Source organism: Electrona antarctica (genome assembly GCF_951216825.1).
Source record: "Electrona antarctica genome assembly, contig: scaffold_116, whole genome shotgun sequence".
Classification (NCBI taxonomy): Eukaryota; Metazoa; Chordata; class Actinopteri; order Myctophiformes; family Myctophidae; genus Electrona; species Electrona antarctica.
In genome coordinates, this window is record NW_027637470.1 from 251,403 (window position 1) to 273,504 (window position 22,102).

The following is a 22,102-nucleotide window of genomic DNA, read 5'->3' on the forward strand; positions in this document are numbered from 1 at the left end:
CCTTCATGAGTTTGAAAACAGTAGGCATACAGCCTCAGTGGCAGTGCAAATACTGTGTGGGTAAAGTAGACTAGTCAATACACACAGGCCTAACTAACCTTAATGTAATTACATCCTCTTGTAAACAATCATTAAATGATAGAATTACCTTAAGAGTTTTGACAACAAAACCAACTCAGTCTCTCTGTTTAGCAAAATAAGAAATAAACAATGCAAACTACCCTTGTTTGACAGTGCAGCAGTGCACTGTTAAACCCGCCAGATGGGGCAGCAGAGAGTACACATGGTTCCAGGAGGGGGGAACCATGTGTACTCTCTGCTGCCCCATCTGGCGGAGTCAGGTTAGTGCACTGTGGCAGTGCAATACAAATACAAATTATCCTTGCCCATAATAACACAACATTATCTTCATTCTGTCAAGCCTTCTGCCACTTACCGGTTAGCCTTGGAAACCGGTAGGCTCTAAAATCGTTGCCTTAGTAAAGGCTGCCTGGACTAAATAGAATAAACAAAAAATATACTGTAGTTACAGGGTCAACTTAAATAGGCCTAATAAAAACACAAAGGCCACTCAATAATAAAAACAAAACAAGCTAGACCTGCTTAGGCTAGTTCTTTCGCCAGAAAAACAAGCATAATTGCCATTTTTTGCTTGAGCAGAGAACGCGATGGGTTAACAATATTCCCTGCCGTGCTGAACACACGTTCGGATGCCACACTCGTAGCGCACGCACCCTAAACATCAGTGGGTGGTGGAGGGCTCTACTGATCCAGACTTGCAAGGCGCACGGGTCATTGCCAGCTCCTCGGGCAAACTGCGTCCGGAAAACTGAGATGTCGGAGAGGAAGAGTGGAAAATATAAGTGTCAGCAGGTCTGAGGTCATCTACCCTCTCCCCCGCTGCTAATCCCCTCCTGGAACCATGTAATTTCTGTCTCCAGTGTCACAGAAACAGTCTAAACTGCAGAATCCTGCCAGATCGTTTTCATCTACATCCATCCTGTAGCCTTCAGTATCCTTGTTGTGGCACTGTCTGCAGTACACAATCTTGTACGGGATCCTGTATGTCTTGGTGTACTTCTTGAAACCCTTTCCAGGTCACCACACCTGATGAGAAAAAAAAACAGAATGGCTCTGTCTGAATGACTGTCTACAATGTTCAGGTTATTTTTTGAGCGGTGGCACACCGTCTCCATTACGTGACTGTGTATTTCTGTCCGTATGTATGAGCACTACCCATTGGCATTAAGTGAGCCAGTGTGTAGGTCTGTATGTATGTACTGTGAGCATAGCCCATTCACCCCTGCTGATTGGGGTTGACCCTTCTGTTTAGAGACTACGGCCTATTAACCCTGCTGTTGACTGCGCGCACGCACACACACACACACACACACACACACACACACACACACACACACACACACACACACACACACACACACACACACACACACACACACACACACACACACACACACACACACACACACACACACACACACACACACACACACGATGTGAGGCATTTTGTTCCAAAAACAAAAATGGGTTTTTCCACCTGCTGGTGGCGCTATTAACCGGCAATGTGAAAAGGATGGGAATTATTCCTCGGCTTTCACGTAAATGGCACCCTGTATTCATGATTTGAGGCATTTTGTTCAAACCAGGCCAATCCTCCAAACTTTGGAAGCCAGATCTGGCTTGATGACATGACTTTAGAGATACTGTGTACCGATTTGTGGGATTTTGACAGAATCTGAAGGAGCAATTTCTCTCTTTTTTTAGGCTAAACAAGTCAGCCTTCTGATGGCGCTATAAAAGGCAGATGTGGAAAAACTGCAGGACAAAGATTTGTCCTAGGCCTCTAGGGGGTTCAAAATTCAAAATCTCCAAGAATCATATTCTGTACCCGGGAAAAACAAAAACAAAAGGCCGGCTGTCACAAAACACAAAGCCTTTAACCACGAACTGGAGAGGCTGGACTGGTCCGATGAGCTAAGGGGCTATAGTTGATATAGTTGAACAAACATGGCTTGGCTTCAAAACCAAATTTGATATCACAAATCTATGATTCTACCCATACTCTGACCACCGATCCTGGCAAAATTAATTCCGAATTCTCTTCTTTCTATTCTAACCTTTATAAATCGGAGCCTCCCTCAGATGTATGTCCAAAATAATTTGGACATACCAACTGTAAATGTAGCCACAGCTGAACGTCTAGATACCCCGCTGTCCTTAGATGAGGTTAGTTCATGCATTTCCACAATGCAGAGCAATAAAGCTCCTGGCCCCGATGGCTTCTCTGCCTGTTTTTATAAAATAATTGCTGCACAACTTGCTCCTCTACTTTTAGAGGTTTTCAATCACTCCTTAGACCAAGGTGTTCTACCACCAACCTTAAATGAGGCTCTAATCTCACTCATGTTAAAAAAAGACAAAGACCCCAGACTATGCAGCAGCTACAGACCTATTAGTCTGCTTAATAATGATGTCAAACTCCTGGCAAAGATATTGGCAAGCAGGCTTGATGCATGTCTCCCCAATATAATCTCTCAGGACCAAACAGGCTTTGTCACAGGTCGCCAACTATCATCCAGCGTTCGCAGGCTCCTGAATGTCGTTCTGTCGCCTTCTACCTCCCAAGAACCAGAGATGATAATCTCGTTAGACGCAGAAAAAGCGTTTGATCGTGTTGAGTGGCAATACTTATTCAGGATTTTGCAGAAATGTGGCTTTGGTACAAAATGTATCTCTTGGATTCAGCTTCTTTACTCGGCTCCATTGGCCAGCGTTAAATCGAACTCTGATGTCTCTCCATCTTTTCCCCTCACACGTGGTACACGCCAAGGCTGCCCCTTGTCACCCCTATTGCTCGCATTAGCTATAGAGCCCTTATCCATTGCTCTAAAAGGCTCTACACTGTTTTCAGGCATAAGGAGAGGAGGAATTGAGCATAAAGTGGCACTATATGCAGACGACCTACTCTTATTTGTCCAAAACCCCGTTAATTGTGCCGATACCATTGTTAATCTATTGAACAACTTTGGAGCCTTCTCAGGTTACAAGCTGAACATTGCTAAAAGTGTATGCTTCCCTGTTAACCACATAGCCAAATCAATCCCCCATGGCGCGCTACCCTTGAACCTTTCGTTAAATAACTTTAAATACCTGGGTATAACTGTATGTCACTCACTTAGCTCGCTACACAAGGAGAATTACACAACATTAATTGAAAAGGTTAAATTAGATCTTCAAAGGTGGAATAAGCTTCCTCTCTCACTGGTGGGCCGCATTGAAACAATTAAAATGAACATACTGCCACGCCTCCTTTTTCTTTTTCAAACCCTCCCTCTTTTTTTGCCCAAATCTTTTTTTAATTCACTTGATAAAATCTTATCATCCTTTATGTGGGCCAATAAGTACCCTAGAATCACCAAAGTCAAGACCCAAACAAGATGGAGGACTTGCCTCACCCAACATGATATTCTATTATTGGGCATCAAATATTTTAATGCAAGTCAAAGCTTGCTTCAACAGTGATCTCCAAGCTCAGCTGGGGAAGAAAACAGCATAACAAAGCTAAAAAAAAAAACATTGTAACTGCCATGACCAAATCTGCAAAAAGAAACTCAATGATAAAGCTGAGGAAAACAAAAACAAACTACTTGGAAGCTTAACAAACAACTAGGCTGCAGTCAGAAACTGAAAGCCAGGTTTACAAACATCAACATAAAATCGAACACTCATCACTGACAAGCTTGATGTGGACAATTACTTAAACATCTTCTTTACTGCTCTCCGACTGTGGGCATTGTGGTGTAGAGAGCACATCAAAGCCTTCTACAAAAACCTAGGTGTATGCAAAGACGATTTAAAACTGGTAATTTCTCAGAGACTCAGTCGTCTCTATTGCTCCAATCATCACCCACATAATAAACCATCTCCATCAGCAGGGACAGGTCCCTCAAGATTTTAAACATGCGAAAGTAACCCCCCTACAAAAGCAAGATGGCAAAATGAGTCCCCGGCAACAAATACAAAAATATGTACGAATTCCAATCTGTCTTCACAACATCCCATTCCACTAACACATGCCTCCTCTATTTGAGCGACCAGATCAAACAGGAGGTGGATGCTGGCAAATACTGTGGCATGTTCAAACTGGACCTCCAAAAGGATATTGACACTGTAAACTTCATAAATTTGAACATTGAAACAAACAAAAAGCACCCAGAAAAACTCTGGGAGGCTCTAAAGACTAATCCAATTAAGCTGCAGCAACAAACTGCAAACTAAATGTACGTAAGTACATGTATGTAAGTGGCTCGCTTATCACCGACAAACTGGTGGTGGCTAACTGTTTTAACAGTTTCTTTACCGCCATTTCCACACAGTTGGTGCGCAAACTTCCCCTGCATTCAGGTCTTTACGGTTTTGATCACATCCAAGCTCACTATGAGAAATTGGAGCTCATAAAGATGCATTCTCATTTAAACCTGTGAAAACTTATGCTGTACTGAAAAAACTCATCGCCCTTCAGCCAAACAAAGCCACTGGCCATGACAAAGTCCCCACCAGATTCCTCAGAGATGCAGCAACCTCTATTGGTCCAATAGTAGCCCACATTACAAATGTATCTACTGTATCAGTCAGTGTCACGTACCACAGGATTTCAATGTGGCGCTAGTAATCCCTCTGTACAAAAAAGGAAACAAACTGGAACATGGCAACTACCGCCCCGTTTCCATGCTTTATTCCACCTCAAAGGTTATAGAGAGATTAAGTCAGAAACAAATCAGCAGCTACCTAGACGAGCGTAAACTGCTGTTTGAATTCCAATCTGGCTTCACTCCACTGATGCCTACTGTATTTGAATTACTATTTGAAACGTGAGGTAGACTCGGGCAAATACTGTGGCATGGTCATGCTGGACCTCCAAAAGGCGTTCAACAATGTAAATCATTAAATTCTAGTTCTTCGCGCTCTAGGGTCATGTTGACTTAGCTGTTAGCGCGGCAGAAATAATGCCTCGTCTCTCCTAATCCAGGGTGCTCTCCGTGGTTTTGATCTGATGGATATACTAGCTCTTCATTTCTGCTCCTCATCCGGGGGGGGGGGGGGGGGGGGGGGTTCAGAGTAAAAGTGGCCATTTCTTTCGGGCACTCCAGAGCTCCTATTTTGAAGGAATCCCGGGAATGATTGTCCTCCCCCCTCCCAAGGAAGCATTATAGGGCCGTTACTGTTCCTTCTTTACATTAACGACATGAATGCTGTAACTGCAAAGTGTTACTTTTTGCTGACAATTCAGCAATCCTGATCTCGGGAGAGGACAACATGCAGGTTGATGAGGCTCTCAGTTTGGAACTCACCAAAATCCAAACTTGGCTTACCAATAACAAACTCTCACTACATCTCTGGAAAACAGAATCCATTATTTTTGTGTCCAAACATGCTGAAGTAAATGTAAATGATTTGAAGGTCAGAGTTGACAACATAGTAATCTCCAGCAAAGAAGAGATTACATATGTTGGCTGTATTCTTGACAACAAACTGACAGGTGAATGTATGGCAACAAGGGTAATGAAAAAGGTAAACCAAAGAACAAGATTTCTGGGCAGAATTTCCTCGTTTGTCAACAAAAGTGCTCTCAAGACTAGCCGGAGCCCTAATTATTGCGCTTGCACCTCTTGGTTCTCAATAGAGATGTGACGTTCGTGAACGAGTCGGATCATTTGAACGGCTCTTTGAAAGGAACGATGGGATCCGGTTCACAGTAGGGAGCCGTTCCTTTTTAGAGGAGGAGGGGGGCAGGGGGGTTTCAACCAGGGCCGGTCATGAGCAAGCTGGCGCCCTAAGCAGGATACACTGGGGAGGCACTGGGGGGGAGACTGGGGAGGCACTGGGGGGGACACTGGGCACTGGGGAGACACTGCATGGGGAGTCACTAGGGAGGCCCTGGGCAGATATTGGGGAGGTACTGGGGAGGCACTGGGGGGACACAGGGCAGACAGAGTTTGCCCCCCCCCCCCCCACCCATCGGGAACGTCGTTCAAAAGAGCCAGTCTTTTGAACGACTCTTTGAAAGGAACGGATCCCAGAGATCCGGCTCCCTTCAAAGAGCCATAAATCCCATCTCTAGTTCTCAAACATCTCTATGTCACTAAAGACCAAGCTACAAACTAATTCGACTACTTCTCGGCCTGGGGCCCTTGACCCATCTTTTTGCAACCCATGTTGATAGCCTAGGGTGGCTCTGGGTAGAAAACTTGCAACTTGCAATGGGCTTGGTCTACTCTACAAGATTCGCTACACCACTAAGATACCCATGCATCTGTCAAAATACTTCCTTAATGTCAACGAAGTCCACGATCACAACACGAGAGGACGTTTAACAACGTGGAACGCTCTACCAACACAAATGTGAATCCCTAGCCTCCTTCAAAACCGCTGTCTTTCTATACTTTCTGTACACATATTTCTTTTTGAGGGGCGCCAGCGCCTCCTATACACAGGTTTAATGTTGACCTGCTCTTTGCATTTAACAACATGCAGACTTGTAATAGTTCCTTCTCTTTTAGGAAAATAACACCAATAGAGGTCCGTGATGTAATTATTGATTTAAAGGAGAGCAGTGGTCCTGGGTTAGATAACATTGAAACCGAATTTCTCAAATTAGCACCCCACATTCTCATGTACCCCCTCTGTGATCTCATCAATATGTCACTAACCACCTGTCAGTTACCTGCTGTCTGGAAGTGTTCCTGTATCACTTCCTTGCACAAAGGGGGTGATGCACTGGAACCCAAAAAAATATCGACCTATCTCAATTATTTGTTCAACTGTAATAATCTTTGAAAAGCTAATCCATAACAAACTGTCATATTACCTCAACGAAAATAATATCTTATCACCCTATGAATCTGGATTCAGATCTAATCACTCCACAACCACTGCTTTACTAAAACTTACAAATGATATTACATCAGCATCCGCCAACAAAATAATTACTGGAGCAATTTTCATTGACCTTTCGAAGGCTTTTGATTTGGTTGACCATTACCTCCTCTTGGATAAATTATATTCTGTTGGTCTATCTTGCAATGCTCTTTTATGGTTAAATTCATATCTGCATAATCGAAAACAACGTGTCGTCAAGGATGTAAATCTGATTTGTCAGTTCAGGAACGAGGCGTGCCTCAAGGCTCTTCCCTCGGACCACTTTTATTTACTATATTTATCAATGACCTCCCTTCAATATGTTCCAAATGCAATGTTCAACTCTATGCTGATGATACAGTTCTATACACCTCCAAATCTACTTTACCAGAGATTGAATCAGCCTTACAGATTACAGATCAGATTTTACCACTTTACAACACTGGCTAGCAGCCAATAAACTGCAACTCAACTAAATCCTTCACAATGATCTTTGGCACACATCAAAATATTATATCAAAATTATTAAATCATTCATTTCTATAACCAGCTTGGATGGTACTCCTCTGCAAATATGGGCATGTGGCTGGATACCGAACTTTTGTTTAAATGTCACATTGATCACATTGTAAGAAAAGTTAACTTCAGTATTGGTGTTCTCTATCGCTCTAGAAACTGTTTTACATTCTGTGTTAGGAAAAGACTAGTCCTACAGCTTATTTTACCGATACTCGATTATGCCAATGTTGTGTATCTAACCGCATCTAAAACCAATCTGAATACTCTCAATATTGTTTATAACAACAACAGATGCAGATTCATCTTAGGGCCGATTCATACAATTTTCGCCAGCACCGAAGAGCCGACTTTAGGACGGTATCCGCCCCCCCCCGAACCTCAAATTATGTCACATTGTATGCTCTACAGAGCCGAACCGACTTTTATTCGGCTCTAAAATAGGAGTATGAATCGGCCCTTAGGTTGTCCTTTTACAACTCACCATTATATTATGTATGAAAATCTTCAGTTGCCCTCTCTTACTATAAGAAGACAGTGTCACTTAATTTAGTTTATTTTTAAATGTATACACTTCAATTATCCTCAATATCTCAAACAGTTTCTAGAACTACCCCACTACCAATTACCAACTGAGGCATTCCACTCAACCTTGTTTTTTTGTTCCCACAGTCTCCAATGCATTAGGTAAGAACGCATTTATGTTTAAAGCCGCCGATCTGACTGGAACAACTTGCCAACCAATATTCGAACCATTGCATCTTTCAACATGTTCAAAAGGGTGCGGTCTTCTTACCTTACGACCTCTTGCACATGCCCATGAGGCCATGATGACTATTGCTCTTCAATTTATTTATTCAATTTATTTATTATATGATATACTTCGCTTAGCCTACTTATAGCTACTCTCAATGAATATATAAACAGTGAACTAAACTGAGTGTACTTGTGTGTATATGTGTGTATGCATGTATATGTGCATGGATGTGTATACTGTATGTGTATGTGTACATATGTGTATATATATCTGTTTATATGTGTATATGTGTATGTGTGTGTATATATATATATACATATATTATTATATACATATATTATTTTTGAGTGGTGTAAACCACTCCTACAACTGGCTTTTGTGTGCATAAAAAAATGACCGTGGTTGCTATGTTCAAAATAATTTCTGACGTAATTAAATCACACCCGGGTGAACTGGATGACCGTAGCAACCGTGGTCATTTTCTCTGCGCAAAAAAAGCCAGTTGTGAAATCACATCCAGGTGTGATACATACATTTATCAAAAATGATAGCTTTTTTTACTTAACATATTTTGTGTGATTTCATTACGTCAGACATTACGTCAGACCACAGCTGATCATGCTATATAAAACCTTACACCACTCAGTTCACACGGGTGTGATTTTTTTATTATTACTTGCGCAAGCAGAGCGTGCAAGTAATGTTATCAGTCAGTTGCTACGATGCGCGTGTTCGGGGCCAGCACATGTTATGACGTCATATGCTGGCACCAAGCTGACCGTGCAGGTATGTTTTCCGTCATGCTACGAAGCATGTCCCATGACGTGATGAAGATATGTACCAATGTCCCTTAGAATGCACGTGATATGATGTCATACGGACATACGGAAGCTGAACGTGCAGGTATGCTTTCCGTGAACCGTGATGAAGATTATGTACCAACGCCAGGGTATAATTGATGATATGTTTCAGTGTCAGGGACATACGCATCAAACTAACCGAGTAACCACATTATACCACCAACCACTCAGAAACTACATATACATACATATAGACATATGAGCATATGATGTGATGAATATATGTACCAATGCCAGGGTATAATTGATGGTGACGTAACGATGACGTTGCGTCAGGAGAAAATAGACCTTTAGCCTTGATCGTCGGTTTTAGAGGCAACAAGCTTTATAGACAACAAGACAAGACTTGGAGTCTTGGAGAGAAGAACTTGAGGGTAAGAAGCCGGGATAGACAAGGCTCGACGGATAGACGAAGCTCAGGAAGACCTGAGAAATTGTATTGCGTCAGGACAAAATAGACCTTTAGCCTTGATCGTCGGTTTTAGAGGCAACAAGCTTAGAAGACGATATGGAGAAACCAACAGACTTAAAAGACCCTTCTTTTTATATAGACAATAGAAATGAGTTAGATACAAATATGTTATATAGTTATTTTGGGAGGATAATTGAGTTCAAATTGAAAGATTCCTCGGAAGGTATATGTATAAATTGTGATAATTCGGTAGTTCGATTGCAGAATAAAGACTACTTTTGTTATTTATGCGATTCCAAATCTGAGAATTTAAATCGGGATTGAAAATAATCTTTAAAATATAAACATCTAGATTAATTAAAATCAGAAAACACACACACACACACACACACACACACACACACACACACACACACACACACACACACACACACACACACACACACACACACACACACACACACACACACACACACACACACACACACGATGTGAGGCATTTTGTTCCAAAAACAAAAATGGGTTTTGCAAGTCCACCTGCTGGTGGCGCTATTAACCGGCAATGTGAAAAGGATGGGAATTATTCCTCGGCTTTCACGTAAATGGCACCCTGTATTCATGATTTGAGGCATTTTGTTCAAACCAGGCCAATCCTCCAAACTTTGGAAGCCAGATCTGGCTTGATGACATGACTTTAGAGATACTGTGTACCGATTTGCGGGATTTTGACAGAATCTGAAGGAGCAATTTCTCTCTTTTTTTAATTCTTTTTTTTGGCTAAACAAAAGTCAGCCTTCTGATGGCGCTATAAAAGGCAGATGTGGAAAAACTGCAGGTCAAAGATTTGTCCTGGGCCTCTAGGGGGTTAAAAATTCAAAATCTCCAAGAATCATATTCTGTACCCGGGAAAAACAAAAAAACAAAAGGCCGGCTGTCACAAAACACAAAGCCTTTAACCACGAACTGGAGAGGCTGGACTGGTCCGATGAGCTAAGAGGCTATAGTTGATATAGTTGAACAAACATGGCTTGGCTTCAAAACCAAATTTACATAGATCAGTACTAAACAACATGGCTCCCTTGAGAACCATCAGGGTTACAACCCGCTCTGAGCCATCGATGCATTCGGACATACTGACTGCAATGAAAGCCAGTGACAACAAATGCTCTGAATTTCTTAAATGCAAGTCAAAGCTTGCTTCAACAGTGATCTCCAAGCTCAGCTGGGGAAGAAAACAGCATAACAAAGCTAAAAAAAAAACATTGTAACTGCCATGACCAAATCTGCAAAAAGAAACTCATTGATAAAGCTGAGGAAAACAAAAACAAACCACTTGGAAGCTTAACAAACAACTAGGCTGCAGTCAGAAACTGAAAACCAGGTTTACAAACATCAACATCAAATCGAACAACACTCATCACTGACAAGCTTGATGTGGACAATTACTTAAACATCTTCTTTACAAACATAGCAACAACTCTGGTTAACAAACTGCTCTCCGACTGTGGGCATTGTGGTGTAGAGAGCACATCAAAGCCTTCTACAAAAACCTAGGTGTATGCAAAGACGATTTAAAACTGGTAATTTCTCAGAGACTCAGCCGTCTCCATTGCTCCAATCATCACCCACATAATAAACCATCTCCATCAACAGGGACAGGTCCCTCAAGATTTTAAACTTGCGAAAGTAACCCCCCTACACAAGGAAGATGGCAAAATGAGTCCCCGGCAACAAATACAAAAAAATGTACGAATTCCAATCTGTCTTCACAACATCCCATTCCACTAACACATGCCTCCTCTATTTGAGCGACCAGATCAAACACGAGGTGGATGCTGGCAAATACTGTGGCATGTTCAAACTGGACCTCCAAAAGGATATTGACACTGTAAACTTCATAAATTTGAACATTGAAACAAACAAAAAGCACCCAGAAAAACTCTGGGAGGCTCTAAAGACTAATCCAATTAAGCTGCAGCAACAAACTGCAAACTAAATGTACGTAAGTACATGTATGTAAGTGGCTCGCTTATCACCGACAAACTGGTGGTGGCTAACTGTTTTAACAGTTTCTTTACCGCCATTTCCACACAGTTGGTGCGCAAACTTCCCCTGCATTCAGGTCTTTACGGTTTTGATCACATCCAAGCTCACTATGAGAAATTGGAGCTCATAAAGATGCATTCTCATTTAAACCTGTGAAAACTTATGCTGTACTGAAAAAACTCATCGCCCTTCAGCCAAACAAAGCCACTGGCCATGACAAAGTCCACACCAGATTCCTCAGAGATGCAGCAACCTCTATTGGTCCAATAGTAGCCCACATTACAAATGTATCTACTGTATCAGTCAGTGTCACGTACCACAGGATTTCAATGTGGCGCTAGTAATCCCTCTGTACAAAAAAGGAAACAAACTGGAACATGGCAACTACCGCCCCGTTTCCATGCTTTATTCCACCTCAAAGGTTATAGAGAGATTAATTCAGAAACAAATCAGCAGCTACCTAGACGAGCGTAAACTGCTGTTTGAATTCCAATCTGGCTTCACTCCACTGATGCCTACTGTATTTGAACGACTATTTGAAACGTGAGGTAGACTCGGGCAAATACTGTGGCATGGTCATGCTGGACCTCCAAAAGGCGTTCAACAATGTAAATCATTAAATTCTACTGGACAAGCTGAAGGCAATCGGTTGGAACACATTCCATCCGTAGGACGTCTGGAAACGTCCTAGGGATTCCAATCGAGGGATGCATTGGACGTGTGTACACGTCCTAGCGCATCCTCAATGATACCAGGCGAGAGAAGAATATTCTGAATTTTTTTATTTTTCAGTCCGACTCTCGCCCACCGTCCTTCGCGCTCTAGGGTCATGTTGACTTAGCTGTTAGCGCGGCAGAAATAATGCCTCGTCTCTCCTAATCCAGGGTGCTCTCCGTGGTTTTGATCTGATGGATATACTAGCTCTTCATTTCTGCTCCTCATCCGGGGGGGGGGGGGGGGGGGGGGGGGGGGGGGGGGGTTCAGAGTAAAAGTGGCCATTTCTTTCGGGCACTCCAGAGCTCCTATTTTGAAGGAATCCCGGGAATGATTGTCCTCCCCCCTCCCAAGGAAGCATTATAGGGCCGTTACTGTTCCTTCTTTACATTAACGACATGAATGCTGTAACTGCAAAGTGTTACTTTTTGCTGACAATTCAGCAATCCTGATCTCGGGAGAGGACAACATGCAGGTTGATGAGGCTCTCAGTTTGGAACTCACCAAAATCCAAACTTGGCTTACCAATAACAAACTCTCACTACATCTCTGGAAAACAGAATCCATTATTTTTGTGTCCAAACATGCTGAAGTAAATGTAAATGATTTCAAGGTCAGAGTTGACAACATAGTAATCTCCAGCAAAGAAGAGATTACATATGTTGGCTGTATTCTTGACAACAAACTGACAGGTGAATGTATGGCAACAAGGGTAATGAAAAAGGTAAACCAAAGAACAAGATTTCTGGGCAGAATTTCCTCGTTTGTCAACAAAAGTGCTCTCAAGACTAGCCGGAGCCCTAATTATTGCGCTTGCACCTCTTGGTTCTCAAACATCTCTATGTCACTAAAGACCAAGCTACAAACTAATTCGACTACTTCTCGGCCTGGGGCCCTTGACCCATCTTTTTGCAACCCATGTTGATAGCCTAGGGTGGCTCTGGGTAGAAAACTTGCAACTTGCAATGGGCTTGGTCTACTCTACAAGATTCGCTACACCACTAAGATACCCATGCATCTGTCAAAATACTTCCTTAATGTCAACGAAGTCCACGATCACAACACGAGAGGACGTTTAACAACGTGGAACGCTCTACCAACACAAATGTGAATCCCTAGCCTCCTTCAAAACCGCTGTCTTTCTATACTTTCTGTACACATATTTCTTTTTGAGGGGCGCCAGCGCCTCCTATATACAGGTTTAATGTTGACCTGCTCTTTGCATTTAACAACATGCAGACTTGTAATAGTTCCTTCTCTTTTAGGAAAATAACACCAATAGAGGTCCGTGATGTAATTATTGATTTAAAGGAGAGCAGTGGTCCTGGGTTAGATAACATTGAAACCGAATTTCTCAAATTAGCACCCCACATTCTCATGTACCCCCTCTGTGATCTCATCAATATGTCACTAACCACCTGTCAGTTACCTGCTGTCTGGAAGTGTTCCTGTATCACTTCCTTGCACAAAGGGGGTGATGCACTGGAACCCAAAAAAATATCGACCTATCTCAATTATTTGTTCAACTGTAATAATCTTTGAAAAGCTAATCCATAACAAACTGTCATATTACCTCAACGAAAATAATATCTTATCACCCTATGAATCTGGATTCAGATCTAATCACTCCACAACCACTGCTTTACTAAAACTTACAAATGATATTACATCAGCATCCGCCAACAAAATAATTACTGGAGCAATTTTCATTGACCTTTCGAAGGCTTTTGATTTGGTTGACCATTACCTCCTCTTGGATAAATTATATTCTGTTGGTCTATCTTGCAATGCTCTTTTATGGTTAAATTCATATCTGCATAATCGAAAACAACGTGTCGTCAAGGATGTAAATCTGATTTGTCAGTTCAGGAACGAGGCGTGCCTCAAGGCTCTTCCCTCGGACCACTTTTATTTACTATATTTATCAATGACCTCCCTTCAATATGTTCCAAATGCAATGTTCAACTCTATGCTGATGATACAGTTATATACACCTCCAAATCTACTTTACCAGAGATTGAATCAGCCTTACAGATTACAGATCAGATTTTACCACTTTACAACACTGGCTAGCAGCCAATAAACTGCAACTCAACTAAATCCTTCACAATGATCTTTGGCACACATCAAAATATTATATCAAAATTATTAAATCATTCATTTCTATAACCAGCTTGGATGGTACTCCTCTGCAAATATGGGCATGTGGCTGGATACCGAACTTTTGTTTAAATGTCACATTGATCACATTGTAAGAAAAGTTAACTTCAGTATTGGTGTTCTCTATCGCTCTAGAAACTGTTTTACATTCTGTGTAAGGAAAAGACTAGTCCTACAGCTTATTTTACCGATACTCGATTATGCCAATGTTGTGTATCTAACCGCATCTAAAACCAATCTGAATACTCTCAATATTGTTTATAACAACAACAGATGCAGATTCATCTTAGGGCCGATTCATACAATTTTCGCCAGCACCGAAGAGCCGACTTTAGGACGGTATCCGCCCCCCCGAACCTCAAATTATGTCACATTGTATGCTCTACAGAGCCGAACCGACTTTTATTCGGCTCTAAAATAGGAGTATGAATCGGCCCTTAGGTTGTCCTTTTACAACTCACCATTATATTATGTATGAAAATCTTCAGTTGCCCTCTCTTACTATAAGAAGACAGTGTCACTTAATTTAGTTTATTTTTAAATGTATACACTTCAATTATCCTCAATATCTCAAACAGTTTCTAGAACTACCCCACTACCAATTACCAACTGAGGCATTCCACTCAACCTTGTTTTTTTGTTCCCACAGTCTCCAATGCATTAGGTAAGAACGCATTTATGTTTAAAGCCGCCGATCTGACTGGAACAACTTGCCAACCAATATTCGAACCATTGCATCTTTCAACATGTTCAAAAGGGTGCGGTCTTCTTACCTTACGACCTCTTGCACATGCCCATGAGGCCATGATGACTATTGCTCTTCAATTTATTTATTCAATTTATTTATTATATGATATACTTCGCTTAGCCTACTTATAGCTACTCTCAATGAATATATAAACAGTGAACTAAACTGAGTGTACTTGTGTGTATATGTGTGTATGCATGTATATGTGCATGGATGTGTATACTGTATGTGTATGTGTACATATGTGTATATATATCTGTTTATATGTGTATATGTGTATGTGTGTGTATATATATATATACATATATTATTTTTTTATTATTACTTGCGCAAGCAGAGCGTGCAAGTAATGTTATCAGTCAGTTGCTACGATGCGCGTGTTCGGGGCCAGCACATGTTATGACGTCATATGCTGGCACCAAGCTGACCGTGCAGGTATGTTTTCCGTCATGCTACGAAGCATGTCCCATGACGTGATGAAGATATGTACCAATGTCCCTTAGAATGCACGTGATATGATGTCATACGGACATACGGAAGCTGAACGTGCAGGTATGCTTTCCGTGAACCGTGATGAAGATTATGTACCAACGCCAGGGTATAATTGATGATATGTTTCAGTGTCAGGGACATACGCATCAAACTAACCGAGTAACCACATTATACCACCAACCACTCAGAAACTACATATACATACATATAGACATATGAGCATATGATGTGATGAATATATGTACCAATGCCAGGGTATAATTGATGGTGACGTAACGATGACGTTGCGTCAGGAGAAAATAGACCTTTAGCCTTGATCGTCGGTTTTAGAGGCAACAAGCTTTATAGACAACAAGACAAGACTTGGAGTCTTGGAGAGAAGAACTTGAGGGTAAGAAGCCGGGATAGACAAGGCTCGACGGATAGACGAAGCTCAGGAAGACCTGAGAAATTGTATTGCGTCAGGACAAAATAGACCTTTAGCCTTGATCGTCGGTTTTAGAGGCAACAAGCTTAGAAGACGATATGGAGAAACCAACAGACTTAAAAGACCCTTCTTTTTATATAGACAATAGAAATGAGTTAGATACAAATATGTTATATAGTTATTTTGGGAGGATAATTGAGTTCAAATTGAAAGATTCCTCGGAAGGTATATGTATAAATTGTGATAATTCGGTAGTTCGATTGCAGAATAAAGACTACTTTTGTTATTTATGCGATTCCAAATCTGAGAATTTAAATCGGGATTGAAAATAATCTTTAAAATATAAACATCTAGATTAATTAAAATCAGAAAACACACACACACACACACACACACACACACACACACACACACACACACACACACACACACACACACACACACACACACACACACACACACACACACACACACACACACACACACACACACGATGTGAGGCATTTTGTTCCAAAAACAAAAATGGGTTTTTCCACCTGCTGGTGGCGCTATTAACCGGCAATGTGAAAAGGATGGGAATTATTCCTCGGCTTTCACGTAAATGGCACCCTGTATTCATGATTTGAGGCATTTTGTTCAAACCAGGCCAATCCTCCAAACTTTGGAAGCCAGATCTGGCTTGATGACATGACTTTAGAGATACTGTGTACCGATTTGCGGGATTTTGACAGAATCTGAAGGAGCAATTTCTCTCTTTTTTTAATTCTTTTTTTTGGCTAAACAAAAGTCAGCCTTCTGATGGCGCTATAAAAGGCAGATGTGGAAAAACTGCAGGTCAAAGATTTGTCCTGGGCCTCTAGGGGGTTAAAAATTCAAAATCTCCAAGAATCATATTCTGTACCCGGGAAAAACAAAAAAACAAAAGGCCGGCTGTCACAAAACACAAAGCCTTTAACCACGAACTGGAGAGGCTGGACTGGTCCGATGAGCTAAGAGGCTATAGTTGATATAGTTGAACAAACATGGCTTGGCTTCAAAACCAAATTTACATAGATCAGTACTAAACAACATGGCTCCCTTGAGAACCATCAGGGTTACAACCCGCTCTGAGCCATCGATGCATTCGGACATACTGACTGCAATGAAATAGCCTGGCTCCAGCCCCTGAATCGCTAGCCACGCCCATTAAAAAAATATATTCAGGCGATTCAGGGTCTGGTGACGCTCTCGAAGGAGGTCTGAGACTCGGTTGGAAATCTGACCGACGAATCAGCGTCGTTTCAACTCGATGACGTCAAAAAAACAGCGCCGTCCAGACGTAGCATAGCAACTTATGCTACTCTTTTGGTGTCACATTTAGCTTCATACTGGGTGAAAGTCTCATTCAAAAAATTATTTTTTCGCTCGAAAATGTTAGTTACAATGACATTGAGTTGACGTGTTTTTTTTTTTTGGTAACTGTTGCATAATCGCAATTTCGCACTCGAGTCCCATGCCCCGGCCATTTAGCTCTGTCCCCCCCCGCTGACATGCCCTCAACCACGGCTAAGTTCAGCCTGCTGCGGTCGGAGCCTTGTCATCTGCTTTGCTACTATTGTGATTGGTTAAGGGTGAACCAATCGCCGAAGACTGCCTCTTTGTCAACGCCCATCTCAGAAACGGCTGTAGTAGGGAGGGCGTTCAGACTGAATAATGGAGTGAAACGAAATGAAAATTCAGGCTGAGTGTCAGGCTAGCAATGAAAGCCAGTGACAACAAATGCTCTGAATTTCTTAAATGCAAGTCAAAGCTTGCTTCAACAGTGATCTCCAAGCTCAGCTGGGGAAGAAAACAGCATAACAAAGCTAAAAAAAAAACATTGTAACTGCCATGACCAAATCTGCAAAAAGAAACTCAATGATAAAGCTGAGGAAAACAAAAACAAACCACTTGGAAGCTTAACAAACAACTAGGCTGCAGTCAGAAACTGAAAACCAGCTTTACAAACATCAACATCAAATCGAACAACACTCATCACTGACAAGCTTGATGTGGACAATTACTTAAACATCTTCTTTACAAACATAGCAACAACTCTGGTTAACAAACTGCTCTCCGACTGTGGGCATTGTGGTGTAGAGAGCACATCAAAGCCTTCTACAAAAACCTAGGTGTATGCAAAGACGATTTAAAACTGGTAATTTCTCAGAGACTCAGGCGTCTCCATTGCTCCAATCATCACCCACATAATAAACCATCTCCATCAACAGGGACAGGTCCCTCAAGATTTTAAACTTGCGAAAGTAACCCCCCTACACAAGGAAGATGGCAAAATGAGTCCCCGGCAACAAATACAAAAAAATGTACGAATTCCAATCTGTCTTCACAACATCCCATTCCACTAACACATGCCTCCTCTATTTGAGCGACCAGATCAAACACGAGGTGGATGCTGGCAAATACTGTGGCATGTTCAAACTGGACCTCCAAAAGGATATTGACACTGTAAACTTCATAAATTTGAACATTGAAACAAACAAAAAGCACCCAGAAAAACTCTGGGAGGCTCTAAAGACTAATCCAATTAAGCTGCAGCAACAAACTGCAAACTAAATGTACGTAAGTACATGTATGTAAGTGGCTCGCTTATCACCGACAAACTGGTGGTGGCTAACTGTTTTAACAGTTTCTTTACCGCCATTTCCACACAGTTGGTGCGCAAACTTCCCCTGCATTCAGGTCTTTACGGTTTTGATCACATCCAAGCTCACTATGAGAAATTGGAGCTCATAAAGATGCATTCTCATTTAAACCTGTGAAAACTTATGCTGTACTGAAAAAACTCATCGCCCTTCAGCCAAACAAAGCCACTGGCCATGACAAAGTCCCCACCAGATTCCTCAGAGATGCAGCAACCTCTATTGGTCCAATAGTAGCCCACATTACAAATGTATCTACTGTATCAGTCAGTGTCACGTACCACAGGATTTCAATGTGGCGCTAGTAATCCCTCTGTACAAAAAAGGAAACAAACTGGAACATGGCAACTACCGCCCCGTTTCCATGCTTTATTCCACCTCAAAGGTTATAGAGAGATTAATTCAGAAACAAATCAGCAGCTACCTAGACGAGCGTAAACTGCTGTTTGAATTCCAATCTGGCTTCACTCCACTGATGCCTACTGTATTTGAACGACTATTTGAAACGTGAGGTAGACTCGGGCAAATACTGTGGCATGGTCATGCTGGACCTCCAAAAGGCGTTCAACAATGTAAATCATTAAATTCTACTGGACAAGCTGAAGGCAATCGGTTGGAACACATTCCATCCGTAGGACGTCTGGAAACGTCCTAGGGATTCCAATCGAGGGATGCATTGGACGTGTGTACACGTCCTAGCGCATCCTCAATGATACCAGGCGAGAGAAGAATATTCAGATTTTTTTTATTTTTCAGTCCGACTCTCGCCCACCGTCCTTCGCGCTCTAGGGTCATGTTGACTTAGCTGTTAGCGCGGCAGAAATAATGCCTCGTCTCTCCTAATCCAGGGTGCTCTCCGTGGTTTTGATCTGATGGATATACTAGCTCTTCATTTCTGCTCCTCATCCGGGGGGGGGGGGGGGGGGGGGGGGGGGGGGTTCAGAGTAAAAGTGGCCATTTCTTTCGGGCACTCCAGAGCTCCTATTTTGAAGGAATCCCGGGAATGATTGTCCTCCCCCCTCCCAAGGAAGTATTATAGGGCCGTTACTGTTCCTTCTTTACATTAACGACATGAATGCTGTAACTGCAAAGTGTTACTTTTTGCTGACAATTCAGCAATCCTGATCTCGGGAGAGGACAACATGCAGGTTGATGAGGCTCTCAGTTTGGAACTCACCAAAATCCAAACTTGGCTTACCAATAACAAACTCTCACTACATCTCTGGAAAACAGAATCCATTATTTTTGTGTCCAAACATGCTGAAGTAAATGTAAATGATTTCAAGGTCAGAGTTGACAACATAGTAATCTCCAGCAAAGAAGAGATTACATATGTTGGCTGTATTCTTGACAACAAACTGACAGGTGAATGTATGGCAACAAGGGTAATGAAAAAGGTAAACCAAAGAACAAGATTTCTGGGCAGAATTTCCTCGTTTGTCAACAAAAGTGCTCTCAAGACTAGCCGGAGCCCTAATTATTGCGCTTGCACCTCTTGGTTCTCAAACATCTCTATGTCACTAAAGACCAAGCTACAAACTAATTCGACTACTTCTCGGCCTGGGGCCCTTGACCCATCTTTTTGCAACCCATGTTGATAGCCTAGGGTGGCTCTGGGTAGAAAACTTGCAACTTGCAATGGGCTTGGTCTACTCTACAAGATTCGCTACACCACTAAGATACCCATGCATCTGTCAAAATACTTCCTTAATGTCAACGAAGTCCACGATCACAACACGAGAGGACGTTTAACAACGTGGAACGCTCTACCAACACAAATGTGAATCCCTAGCCTCCTTCAAAACCGCTGTCTTTCTATACTTTCTGTACACATATTTCTTTTTGAGGGGCGCCAGCGCCTCCTATATACAGGTTTAATGTTGACCTGCTCTTTGCATTTAACAACATGCAGACTTGTAATAGTTCCTTCTCTTTTAGGAAAATAACACCAATAGAGGTCCGTGATGTAATTATTGATTTAAAGGAGAGCAGTGGTCCTGGGTTAGATAACATTGAAACCGAATTTCTCAAATTAGCACCCCACATTCTCATGTACCCCCTCTGTGATCTCATCAATATGTCACTAACCACCTGTCAGTTACCTGCTGTCTGGAAGTGTTCCTGTATCACTTCCTTGCACAAAGGGGGTGATGCACTGGAACCCAAAAAAATATCGACCTATCTCAATTATTTGTTCAACTGTAATAATCTTTGAAAAGCTAATCCATAACAAACTGTCATATTACCTCAACGAAAATAATATCTTATCACCCTATGAATCTGGATTCAGATCTAATCACTCCACAACCACTGCTTTACTAAAACTTACAAATGATATTACATCAGCATCCGCCAACAAAATAATTACTGGAGCAATTTTCATTGACCTTTCGAAGGCTTTTGATTTGGTTGACCATTACCTCCTCTTGGATAAATTATATTCTGTTGGTCTATCTTGCAATGCTCTTTTATGGTTAAATTCATATCTGCATAATCGAAAACAACGTGTCGTCAAGGATGTAAATCTGATTTGTCAGTTCAGGAACGAGGTGTGCCTCAAGGCTCTTCCCTCGGACCACTTTTATTTACTATATTTATCAATGACCTCCCTTCAATATGTTCCAAATGCAATGTTCAACTCTATGCTGATGATACAGTTCTATACACCTCCAAATCTACTTTACCAGAGATTGAATCAGCCTTACAGATCAGATTTTACCACTTTACAACACTGGCTAGCAGCCAATAAACTGCAACTCAACTAAATCCTTCACAATGATCTTTGGCACACATCAAAATATTATATCAAAATTATTAAATCATTCATTTCTATAACCAGCTTGGATGGTACTCCTCTGCAAATATGGGCATGTGGCTGGATACCGAACTTTTGTTTAAATGTCACATTGATCACATTGTAAGAAAAGTTAACTTCAGTATTGGTGTTCTCTATCGCTCTAGAAACTGTTTTACATTCTGTGTTAGGAAAAGACTAGTCCTACAGCTTATTTTACCGATACTCGATTATGCCAATGTTGTGTATCTAACCGCATCTAAAACCAATCTGAATACTCTCAATATTGTTTATAACAAACTGTGCAGATTCATCTTAGGGCCGATTCATACAATTTTCGCCAGCACCGAAGAGCCGACTTTAGGACGGTATCCGCCCCCCCGAACCTCAAATTATGTCACATTGTATGCTCTACAGAGCCGAACCGACTTTTATTCGGCTCTAAAATAGGAGTATGAATCGGCCCTTAGGTTGTCCTTTTACAACTCACCATTATATTATGTATGAAAATCTTCAGTTGCCCTCTCTTTTTTCTTTTTTTTTTTTAACACTTTGTTTT

General features: G+C 41.6%; 1 long non-coding RNA gene across 2 annotated transcripts in view; it reads right to left on the reverse strand.

Moving 5' to 3' along the window:
* Nucleotides 1-344: 344 nt before the first annotated feature.
* Nucleotides 345-22,102, reverse strand: part of LOC306918920 — an 87,515-nt gene continuing 65,757 nt past the window's right edge. For both annotated transcript variants that reach the window (XR_013789436.1, XR_013789437.1), the window contains exon 5: nucleotides 345-1,107. This is a non-coding gene — a long non-coding RNA (uncharacterized lncRNA). The remainder of the gene's footprint in view (nucleotides 1,108-22,102) is intronic.